Here is a 12,224-nt window from a genome sequence, read left to right on the forward strand (position 1 = left end):
GGAAATGGTTAAAAAAAAGTGTAAACACCCCCCCCCCCCCACACACACACACAGTTTCGTTCTATTCTAGGACATCACATGGGTAGTAACAGGATATTTCAGTCCCTATGAACACTCCTTGTTCACCAACACAGAATATCCTCCAACTTTTTACGTTTCAGCTTTTCCTTAGACGTGATTAACGATCTGGCAAAATAAGATCATTAAAAGCGAAGACTGCAGCTATGGTATAATGTCAGAAATATAAAATAATGCAATAAGGTCCTAAATTTACATGGCAGAGTATAGGATTAATGGTTTTGTAATGTCAGACTTTACTGAGGGAATTGGCCGGGGAACAGGTTTTTTTAGCTGGGTCAAGCATTGTGCAGCTGCAATGATGTATTGGATATTGACAGGATGGTAAGTTATATACAGCATGTGATTGCATATTGTAGATCACTTTTTACAAGCCCCCACTAGAATTAGCATCACACATGCACATTGGCTAAAGTGTTTGGAATGACTCATTAATTTCCGAGAAGATATTCTAGAACTAAGGAATGAGTCATTACAACTTGCACACTTTAAAGGGTCATGCCCTGTCTTTGTTGTGGAATACAGTCACAACATTTTTTTAAGAATATTAGGCCATGGATATTTATACTGTAGTAACGAGAAAAAAAAAAAACTATACTCAGCTACCCTGATTCTCTGCAGTTGCCACAACCATACTCCTACTACTTGGTTACCACCTCTTCTTCCTGGTTCCTGGGGGGCGTGTCTACTCAGATAATCACTGGCTGAGGCAGGGCACCACTTCAGGCAGTGATTGACTACATAAAGAAGTTCCCGTAGAGACAAAACATCAACAGGAAGTAACAATCTTCAGCAGGGACCAGCAGAAATGATGCAGCTGCTGCAGGGGATGAGGGTAGGTAAGTATAGCTTCTTTTTATATTCTGTTAAGTAGTGCAATTCATCCACAGAAAAGCTCTTTTCACACCATGATGCATAAAGCTAATGTAACCATAGTCACTTATTGAAGGCCAGAAACTTTGCTGCTGGATGCAGTAGTGCAGACCTCTATGTTATTTCATAGAGCGAAGTGTTTTTTTTAAACATGGGAAACTTTGTATGCCATGACAGTCTTTGTATGTTGGGGAGTCCCACTCCCCACACGTGGACAGTGACCATTAATACATTACATAGAATTGGTGGTTGCCCATGAAGGATGTATTATCAAGCATACCTTGCCAAAGCACCCAACAAAAGAAAGACCCCATAAAATATGCAATCATTATAGACTGAGTTCACAACTGTTTACGTTTGGGATTACCACCAGCCCTGAACCCTCACACATGTCACATTATGTGACAATATATTTACTTGCAAATAAAATAGAAAATTCTAAACAAATGCAATGATATATCAGTGCTGGATTTAAGATCTTGCCTAAAAAGCCTAATCTGTACATTGCCGGCACAAGAAAATAGATAACCATTCTCATCACGTCACCGTTCCCATCTACTGGTCAAATGTGTTTCTCTTCGTCTGTCAATTTGTGAAATGTACAAAGTGCAACTTCATCATTCAGATTGCTGATTGCCGCAGGTAAATGTTTCCAGGCAGATTTCCTGGACATGATTACTATTAGCAGAGATATATTTATGTACAAGTAATGTATGCAACTACAGACAGGGATATAGAGAATAAGAATATACGGATGACCTAAGACGAACGTGTCTGCTTTCTGCTAAAAACAGCGCCTCTTGTGTCTGTAAGATATGTCTGCTACTGCAACTAAGCCAAAGGGTTAAGCTAAGGTGTTGTATTAAACCTAATCTGAATGGCAATGTCAGAGAATGTAAAAATCCAAGTCAATCCATGGGTTCACCCACCTTGTTCTTCTTAAAATGAATGTACCACCAAACACCACTTTTTTTTTTTTTTTTTACATGAATTGTCCGGTGCCGGTGCTAGGACGCCGGTGCTGCAGTAATTTTTTTAATGGCCGTCCAGTTCCTGCGCAAGCATCGGTTTATTACTCAGCATTGGCCGGGCATAAAGCACTGGAGGCGGCCCGGCCGGGCGCCAGTGTGATGATCTGCCTTCCCCTCTGTGACTCAGCTCCATTGATTCATGCCTAGCTGGTGCTCGGTAGTAAACCAGTACCATGCGCGGGAACCCGGCGGTGGTTCAAAAAAAGAACTGTCATCCTGGCACCAGCCTATTCATGTAATAAACAAAAAAAAACAATATACCGGTGATACATTCTCTTTTAACTGTGGATATTTACGCTGCATGCTCCATAAAAGACATCTGTCTATGTGTTATTAATTTAGTTATATGCATTAGCGCTCAGTGTACAGGAGCCTTTAAAAAAGCAACCCTTGGCCCTGTACTTACTTTCTGTGGCACCCTATGTCATATGCACTGGGCAACACAGAGAAATTTACTCAAAAAAGATTGCCCCCAAAATACGGAATTCACACAAACCCAAATTTTGGGACAAATTCAATTTATTCATAATAGATTTACACATGTCTAGTAAGGGGATCTCTAGGTGGACAGATATTTTGCTTTTAGACTATGTTTATTTGTAGGTTTTGGCTCTTTTTTATCTTATTTTTTTGTTTGTTTTTATTAGAATTTGCAAAAAACGGCATATGGATGTATTATTTTCTTTCAAATATAAAAAAAAGACATTTTGTGACCATAGTTGTGAGCTGTAAAATATTACATTTTATTTTATTTTTTAATTTATTATTATGTTCTGTAGAATTTGCACAGTTGGCAAAAATCTGTTGTCTTGGGCAGCAGTTTGGGCCATAAATGACCTAAAGTGTGGCCCAAGTTATAGTAGCCATTCTTTGCACTAAAACCTTTTTTGCTTTCAAAAACCCAAGTACTAATATGGCTGAATAAATGGCAGTTGAAAAAAGGGTCAAAATACAACCCAAAAGCAAAAATAAAACATAAAAAAAGATAAAAGAACATAGCCTTATTCTTGTGTATTACAAGGAATTACAGGTATGTTAGATTTACTCAAATATATTTCTAGTAATATTCTTATATTTAGTACAAAGTAAGAAAATTATATATACTTTAAATGTTTATAAGTGTGTCAAAGAAGTTTTAAAATCTTCAGAACATATATTGCCATTCACTCATTTAACCAGCAGAGGGCAGAATTTACTGAGTTTTGTCTCCACGAACAGTAAAAAGAACCACGTGTAATCTGTAAAATGAGAGCTTCATACAATACGGCTGATGAAATGCATTTCCTGGTAACAATTCAGAACTAAAAATCATTATTTTTTTTTCCTTGTAACAAAAGAAAACTGCGACAAATATGGGTAAAGACTCTCACTAAGGTATAATTGACGTACTTGAAAATGAAAATAAACCCTGAACTGTATATGAACTAGGCGAAAGCATTCAGCCTGTCTTCCTCCGCAATCAGCTTACAGCTCGCTCTGGATGAAGTGCAATTATAATAAAATTATAGGTGGTGTCTTAGATTGTACTTATAGACGCCAAAAGCTGCCAACAAGTTCTGGAACATTGGGTTTCGCGACAATAGCAGACTGCTCAATGGTGATCTATTACTTTTTTGTGCAAATCAAAATGATCTTCTGATGGGTCAGATGTTGTATACAAGCTGCTATGGATTGGAGTGGTTATTGAGAACATGGGGGGGTGATCTATTAAGGGGTATTCTGGAAAATAAAAATACAGCTCCTTTGCTGCCACCAATGGCTGTGTCAAGAAGTGCAAGGCGTCCATCAGCCAATAGTCACACCAGGAGCAGCCATGATATATTCTCTTCATTGTGTGAGCTTTTTAGTAACGGAGATATTTAAGCAATATGGATTACTACAAGGGTTGAATAAATTAAGTGCAACACCCTTGTTTTCACAAGTTGAATTCTGCCATCATTGCTTACACTGAACATTTTCTTAGTGGCGTAAACTTTAATTTACTTGTGCTATGCTAAGAATCTCTTTGTTATAGGGACTTGTTATGTAAGGCCTGACAGAGTTTGAAAGGGGAATCATTGTTGGTGACCATCTGGTGGGGGTGTATGGGACCTGATTCACTGAGTTGATGGGTGTGTCAAAATCTCAGTATGGAGTGACCTGCAAAACATCTGCACACAGAAGTTGCTGTGGTCAAAAGTCAAAGCTTGATGTAAAGGACATAAGAGCACTTCACCAAATTAAAGGAGGTTGTCTGGACAGCATTCACAGTATTAAAAAAAGATCATCAGACTACACCTTCTTGAACTTTGGCATTCAAGGATATGATGTCATAGATTTGCCCAGCCAATCAGTGGCTGAGACGAGACGTATTTTTGGGGTATGTTGCTAGTATACTTTACAAAAAACATTCTGCTGTATACCGCAGCATACCCGCCCTTTAACTTAGTAGAATGTAGTTTATGAATGTTTGGGCCTGAAGTTGTTACATAATAATTCATTTGGCATATCTTTCTGCTGGTAGAGTACCCAGACATACTGTATACCAGCAACATCCCACAGAAACAAGATGAGGTCAAATGCCCGAAGGGGGGAAAAAATTGAACAAAAGTAACAATGTAGTTCATTGCGCCTTGAAAATAACATAAATTGTTGAGATGAGCGAACCTCGAGCATGCTAGAGTCGATCCGAACCCAAACTTTCGGCATTTGATTAGCGGCGGCTGCTGAAGTTGGATAAAGCCCTAAGGCTATGTGGAAAACATGGATATAGTCATTGGCTGTATCCATGTTTTCCAGACAACCTTAGAGCTTTATCCAAGTTCTGCAGCCCCAGCTAATCAAATACCGAACGTTCGGGTTCGGATCGACCCGAACCCGGTTCGCTCATCTCTAATAAAGTGACTGTTTCGGCTCCAAAGGACATAGATATGCCTTTATTAATGCTCACAATATCAATGACCTAATGAGGAGGCTTCGTCTGAACCACAATTTGGCTTGGACAAGATGATGTATTAAGCCATCAATCACACCTCTGTCATTATTGCTCATGTTCTTGTGTTTTCTCAACCTTGGCCTACATTCTGAAATTAGCCTTTGACTAACCATCTCATTTTTCTGATCTATGTATGTGAAATAGCTGAAAGTGAAGCCGGCATTGTTTTTAGCTTATGCTATTGATTACTACATCAGCCACCTAACTACATCTCTTCTTCTCCTTCCTGCCGCTGGTGTTCAAAGACTTTTCAGAGTGAATGCTAGCGATAAAAACACATACATTGGGTTTTCCATGGCAACTATTAAATTAACTGTTCAGATCTAGTTGAGTTACTAACCTTAAACTTTCCCAGAAAATTATGATGCAGACGTAAAGTTGGTTTTCTCAATTTTTCACCTTGATATGTCATAAGGTGTACCGAAGATATAAGATAAAATTTCATTTGAAGTCGATATTTCTATTAACATTGGGAAAACCTACAACTTCAAAAGAAACATTAAAGCTTTAAAGGGGATATACGGAATTATAAAAACATAGATGATCTCTTCCAAAAACAGCACCGCATGTGTCTATGGGCTGTATACCGTGCTGTAACTTTGCTCAATTCATTACAATGAAGCTGAGCTGCAATGCCTGATATATTCATAGATGAACTAGCGTGGTGCTCTTAGATACGGGATTGATTTTTTCTTTTCAAATCATGTCAGAACAGTAGCCAGGAGACAATACATCATGGAAAATATAAGTCTGTTTGGGTGGCCATGGGCCCCCGCCTACCGCCCAGAATGGAGTTCTTTTAATCTGCTACTGGCCCATTTATAGTGTATTGCTTAGGCTAGGTTCACACTGCGTTTTCAGCATCCATTTAACAGATCGTTTTTTTTTTGTTTAACGATCAAAAAAGTAGTGTCAACAGTACTTTATTGTGCGTAAAAAAAAAAACGCATCCGTTTTGATCCGTTTTTTTTTTTATAATGGAAGTCAATGGAAAAACGGATCAAATGAAAAAAAATTGATCCATTAAATGGATGCTGAAAACGCAGTGTGAACCTAGCCTTAAAGGGAATCCGTCAGCTCCCGGGCACTACCTAAGGTGCTGGCAGTGTGCTGTAGCTGCCAGTCCCCCAGTGAGCATGGTGCCTTTTTGGTAATTTTCCGTGCAGCGGATTATGTACAATCTTATATCTCCTACTGTCACAGAACTGTTATTCGTGCCACACTTGTCATGCATCCTCCTCCCTCTTCATGAATAATGAATGCTGCCCGGCCTCCTGCTCACTCAGCTGTCAGATTGCAGATCAGTCCTCTGTAGGCAGGTTCCTCCCTAATGTGTTGGAGCTGTGGTCTAGGGGTAGCTCACCTGTCTAGAGGCCTGCCAGCAGTTCATTCTCTGGTTAGAATCCCCTAATGGAAATTAAATGTCTTTTTTTTTTCTCATCATTGTATCATTTTTAAGGCTATGTTAACACACAGTATTTTTGCTCAGTTTTTTGGTCAATATTTTGCAACCAACACCAGAAGTGGATTGAGAACACAGAAAGGCTATGTTCATACACTGTTGAAATTGAGCAGATGGCCGTCATTTAATGGCAAATATCAGACGTTGTTTTAAAAAAACAGTAATTATTTGCCATTAAATGACAGCCATCCACTAAATTTCAACAGTGTGTGAACATAGCCTTTCAGTGTTTTCAATTGACGTCTGGTTTTGGTTGCAAAATACTGACCAAAATACTGAGCAAAAATACTGTGTGTGTGAACATAGCCTTAAAAATGATACAATAATGAGGAAAAAAAAGGCATCTATTTAATTTCCATCAGGGGATTCGAAGCAGAGAATAAACTGCTGTCAGGTCTCTAGACAGGTGAGTTACCCCTAGACCACAGCTCCAACACATTACAGAGGAAAGATTCTTTCAGACATAACCTGCCTACAGAGGACTGATCTGCAATCTAACAGCTGAGCGAGCAGGAAGCCGAGTAGCATTGATTATTCATGAGGAGGGAGGAGGATGCATGACAAGTGTGGCACGAACAACAGCTCTGTGACAGTAGGAGACATAAGATTGTACATTATCCGCTGCACGGAAAATTACCAAAAAGGCACCATGCTCACTGGGGGACTGCCGGCTACAGCACACTGTCAACACCTTAGGTAGTGCCCGGGAGCTGACAGATTCCCTTTAATGGATGTTGTCTGCACTGCCGTAGTTTTTTTTTTTTTTTTTTCCACCGTCCTTTCAACTTCTTTACTACTAAATTCAATGGACCTTTAACATATGAAGCGACGGAAAGAGCCAAGTAGTATGCCAGAATAGCACTGTAATCGTGTCTTTCCGTTGGCTTCATAGGAATGAATAGAGCTGTGAGTCATGTGCTAGGACCGATACAGACATCGGCAGGAGTATGCGCCTGTGGATAGGAGAAATTTAGATTTTCTTGGAATACTCCTTTAACATTATTTTTCAGTTACTACCGGTATCTTAATCTCTGATGCATTATCTGAACACTCTGCGTCAACATACTCAAAATAACCATTGCTACGTATGTGGATCCTATAATGTTTTACACAGAATCTCGTGCAGACCCATCACCCAAGCCAGATGGTCTTTGGCATCTATTCAGTTTTTGTTTCTTCTGACTATAACCATGCATGCCAGTAGGTATTTTGTAGATATTAAAAGTGTCACTGTCGTTAGAACTTTTAAAATCTAAATCAACCGTAGATGTGATATAAAGCAAGTTTGCAATTTAAATTCATTTTTTTTTTTTTTGTTGTTATCATGCTGTAAAACAAAGCTGAACTTACCAGCAATCCAGGTTCAGTTTTCAAAAGGCAGATTTTCTGACTTGTGCTGGTTGAAAAAAACAGACTAAACACAGGAATTCTGGAAAGTACAGAGAGTCACGGCTCAATGTGTCCATCAGTCACATGACTGCCTTCTCTCTGTGAGGGCTCAGATTGCCTGGGATACACAGCACTTCCTGTTTTCTGACCTGTTCCTGTTTTTTGAGGGAAAAAAAAAAAAAGAGTCAAAACAGGAAGTGCCGTGTTTTCCATGATAACAACAACAAAAAAAAAAATGTAAATTGCAAACTTACTTTATATCATATCTACTGTTGATTTAGATTTTAAAAGTTATAACGACAGTGACACTTTAAGCAATTTCCCATACAAATGAGTGATGACCCCATAAAATCTGTAATGGTAATGGTCAGAATTTTAGAGTCTTGGTACACCCTTTATTAGAGTTTGTCGTCATCAACTCCCCATTTGTTCCATGTCTGCTCCATAGTCATTCACACTGGTTCTGATTTTAGGGTATTTTCCAATTCACTCAGGAAAGGAGTAAACCAATTTTTACAATCTTCTATTCCATACAATATAAGTCAGTATATAACACTACGATTTGTGGTCTGCTTAAATTCGAATAACAAAGAAAATTGGTCTATGATTTTATCCAGTGTCCATCCTGTACAAGGAGATGCATCGTAGCTACAGTGTGCAGTCTTCATAAAAAATATGCCTGTTACCCAGCTGCAAAATGTGGAAGGAAATTGCATTGAAGTGTTTGCCATTATTACTTGTTCTAATATGATAGGAACAAATCTCAAAATCACTCAGACTTCTGGTCCTTTTCCTTCTTTACACAGATGTGTACTGTCTTCTCAATTAGGTTAGCCAAGCTGAAAAGCATCGAGGAGTTATCACTTGTAATGATATTTTTTCACTATGCTTAGGCTTTCGGAGAACTAAAAATAATGTGCTCGAAATATGTGGGTATATGTGCAAAACTGAACAAGAACGAAAAAGGAAGCATATAGATTACGCAGTAGCTGTCACCTATACTTCTCAGTTGTAAATGGAATTTGCGACCAGGTTTATGCTTTACTATTTGACAGCAGCAAGAAATAGCGACAGGCATATTGATCCTGGCAGCAGGTCTATTATTTGTAAGCCAACCTCTGTAGGAAGTCTATAGTTGTCACAGAACTTTTTCACAGTGTTTCACCCTAAAACACTGGATAGGGTTTTTGGGGGGGGGGGGGGGTCGAGGCTACTTCCTTACAAGAGGTAAAGATAAAACAACAAGGCAGATTTTTTTTTAATGGTGAAGGGAAGAACAGAATAATATACAGATGTGTCCATTATCATCTTTAAACTGAATATAGCTAAAACTGCCTTACATACTAACAGGAGGTCATAACATTCTCTTAGTCTGTACGTGTATGAGAGGAGACACAGTTGATATCTAACTGTGACCTTTTGAGTTATCAGATAACATTTCAGGGTTATTGAGATAAAAAGGCTATCAAGATGAAGAAATCCTTTACTTAACTAAGAGAAAGGTTATACTGGACAATACTGTACACCTCCCGCTACCCTCCAGTATAGTAACCTATTGTATGTTGGATTGAACAAAGGATCGTAAAGAATATCTGCTGAAACATGTAACTGTCTAGTTGTTGAGGAGCATGCATGTCAATGTAAGTGACAGCACAGACCTAACTATACTATAATACACAGTTCAATCATCGATTCCTGGTTGCAGCAAATATTATCCTGCCTCTAGATACTGAGCTGCACTTTTATATTATAGAAACAGCAGAATGCTTTCAGCAAGAGTTTTCCCACTAACTTCTCAACAACAGAAGGACAATTCTTCCACGTCAGGAATTATACCTGAGGATATGCTATAATATGTAAATTCACAATATAATAGTTCTGTGCCCTTTTCTCACCCACTTATGTTGATTGACAGCTCTTTCACTATGCAGAGTAGTAGACCAAAAACTGTCAGTGAGTGTCAGGTGGCTATGCTTCTAGAAGTATATGTATCATGCATTGCATTCACTAGGCATTATACTGTAACAAGCAGTTATGTATATGCCTTGCTGCTCAGTACATATTGGAGCAGGGACTCTGGTGATAAGAGTAGCAAACTAACCATAGTGTTGGCAGCCACTACATCTGTACTTCTGCCTCGTATCTCACAGTGCACTGCTGCAATTAGGCTGGGTTCACACTATGTATATTTGAGGCTGTATTTGTGAGGCTGTATAGCAACCAAAACCAGGAGTGGATTGAAAACACAGAAAGGATCTGTTCACATAATGTTGTAATTGAGTGGATGGCCGTCATTTAATGGCAAATATTTGCTGTTATTTTAAAACAACGGCTGTTATATTGAAATAATGGCCGTTATTTACTGTTATATGGCGGCCATCCACTCAATTTCAACATTGTGTGAACAGATCCTTTCTGTGTTTTCAATCCACTCCTGGTTTTGGTTGCTATGAGGACCTGACTTGAGGACCAAATACAGCCTGAAATATACTGTGTGTGAACCCAGCCTATAACTGCAAGTTTACAAATCAACAGCCTAATCGCCGGGAAGAGACCTGCTGCCGAAATGTGTGTGTGCCTGTCACTACTTCATGCTGCCCTCAGACAGGGCAGCATTAACCTGGTGACAGATTCCCTTTAAAGGTTTTTTTCAGGATTGTACATGTGAAGCTAATTGAATTCAGCACAGGATGTGTTCAGAGCTTGTAGTTTATTTTTGGCAGCGATTCTGTCCCTAAGAGCAACTCTGATGAACTGACGGCTAAAGACACTGATATCCTTTATTAACGTTAAGCCTGTCCATAGGCCCCTCATCTAGGGACGGAATCGCTGCTGTACATACACCACAGTCTTTCAGCACTTTTGAATGTTTGTTAGCAAAAAGATTGGAATTTTCATTGTAGTTTGTAACCATACTTTTACTTATAGGGAGAGTGAGGAAAAGAGACTCCCACCCCGAAGGGGTCTTTTATTTTACTTTTTATTTACTTTCACCAATGCTGTATGTGTGTACATCTGTAATATGACCCCATCAGTCATATCAGCAGACTGTGGGGAGTTAAAGGGGAACTGTCAGCAGGGCACATGAACCTAATCTACTGATATCTGCCTAGTGGGCACTGGGGCTGAAGATGAAGGTTTGTCAATTATCCTCCGTGCTGTTCCCATGATGTTAGCTGTTCCCAGTAAGCCTTTAGGGGCACTGAGGGCATGGCTACCCCCCCCCCCCCACAGTACCAGGCCAGCCCCCTCCATTGGCATCATTACAAAGGCTGGCCAGTTGGGAGAGTGTAGCCCCATTGTGGCAATCTGCCCCCAACTGGCCCCTCCCATTGATAATCATTAGGGGGAGGCTACAGACCCTGGCTGCCCCTCCCCTCTAATGATTATCAGCGGAGGGGGCCTGCCGGGTCTAGCCGGATCCATGCTTGGAGTGCTCCTAATGGCTTACCGGTCACAACTAACAGCAGGGAAAGCACTGAGGATGAAGGTAAGAGACAAAGCTTCATCCTCAGTGCCCCATACCCACTACGTAGCTATCAGCAGGCTAGATTTATCTAACCTGATGATAGTTCCCCTTTAAATTTAAAAGGTTCTTGCCTTTTTTACCGAACCCCTCTAAAAAAACTTCCAATTTTAAAGAATATTTCTGCTTTACACTTTCTATATAACTTTGTGGTTATAATATACTGTATATTCTGTATCATGATGGAAATTGGCTCAGTAAAATACCAGCATCATAACATAATCCTACTAGGCATGCCAGTGTGTAGAATATAGAGCTCATTCAGTACACTGAAGGACACATTATTTGCAGAATTCATGCCTTATATTTCTGGGAAAAAAAGCAGTAGGTACAAAATGTATAATGAGACCTTGCCATAGCTCTTTTGTTGTGTTCTCATTATAGTACTATGAAGCATCGGTGTGGTGGCAGTACTTCCTTTTTCTATTTTATACCTTTACCTTGGCTCGGTACTTGCTTTTACATTGCTTTGCTGTTGTTTTATTTTTGCCAGAGATAGAACGAGGCTTTGCCAAGAACAGAAGATGAACAATATATGTGTCATTTTGAAGGGTTTTCTATCATTGTTATAGAACGAGGAAACAAGATGCAAAAACTGCTAATTGTGACTAATACAAAGAACTGCACAGCACTTTCACCTACCACTAGCATATCTGCAATAAACATAGGGCATGTCATACTGGGAAGCCATAGATGGTGAGGGCCATTGCCAGCATACCTTTTCTCCAGGTTCTATGTGCAATAGAGATGAACATTCAGCATTTGAACACCATTGGCTGAAGAAGTTGGATGCAGCCCTAGGAAGTCCGGTTAAACATAGATACAGCCTATGGTCTATGGCTAGGTTCACATATGGCCATTTTTTTGGTCGTTTGACGGCCATCTTTTTGG

General features: G+C 39.6%; 1 protein-coding gene across 2 annotated transcripts in view; it reads left to right on the forward strand.

Moving 5' to 3' along the window:
* The window catches only part of DPP6 (dipeptidyl peptidase like 6), a 1,116,244-nt gene that overhangs the window by 355,114 nt on the left and 748,906 nt on the right, over positions 1 to 12,224 (forward strand). The gene's annotated exons all lie outside the window — the stretch shown is intronic.

The sequence above is a fragment of the Dendropsophus ebraccatus genome, chromosome 2 (genome assembly GCF_027789765.1).
Source record: "Dendropsophus ebraccatus isolate aDenEbr1 chromosome 2, aDenEbr1.pat, whole genome shotgun sequence".
In the NCBI taxonomy this organism is placed as follows: Eukaryota; Metazoa; Chordata; class Amphibia; order Anura; family Hylidae; genus Dendropsophus; species Dendropsophus ebraccatus.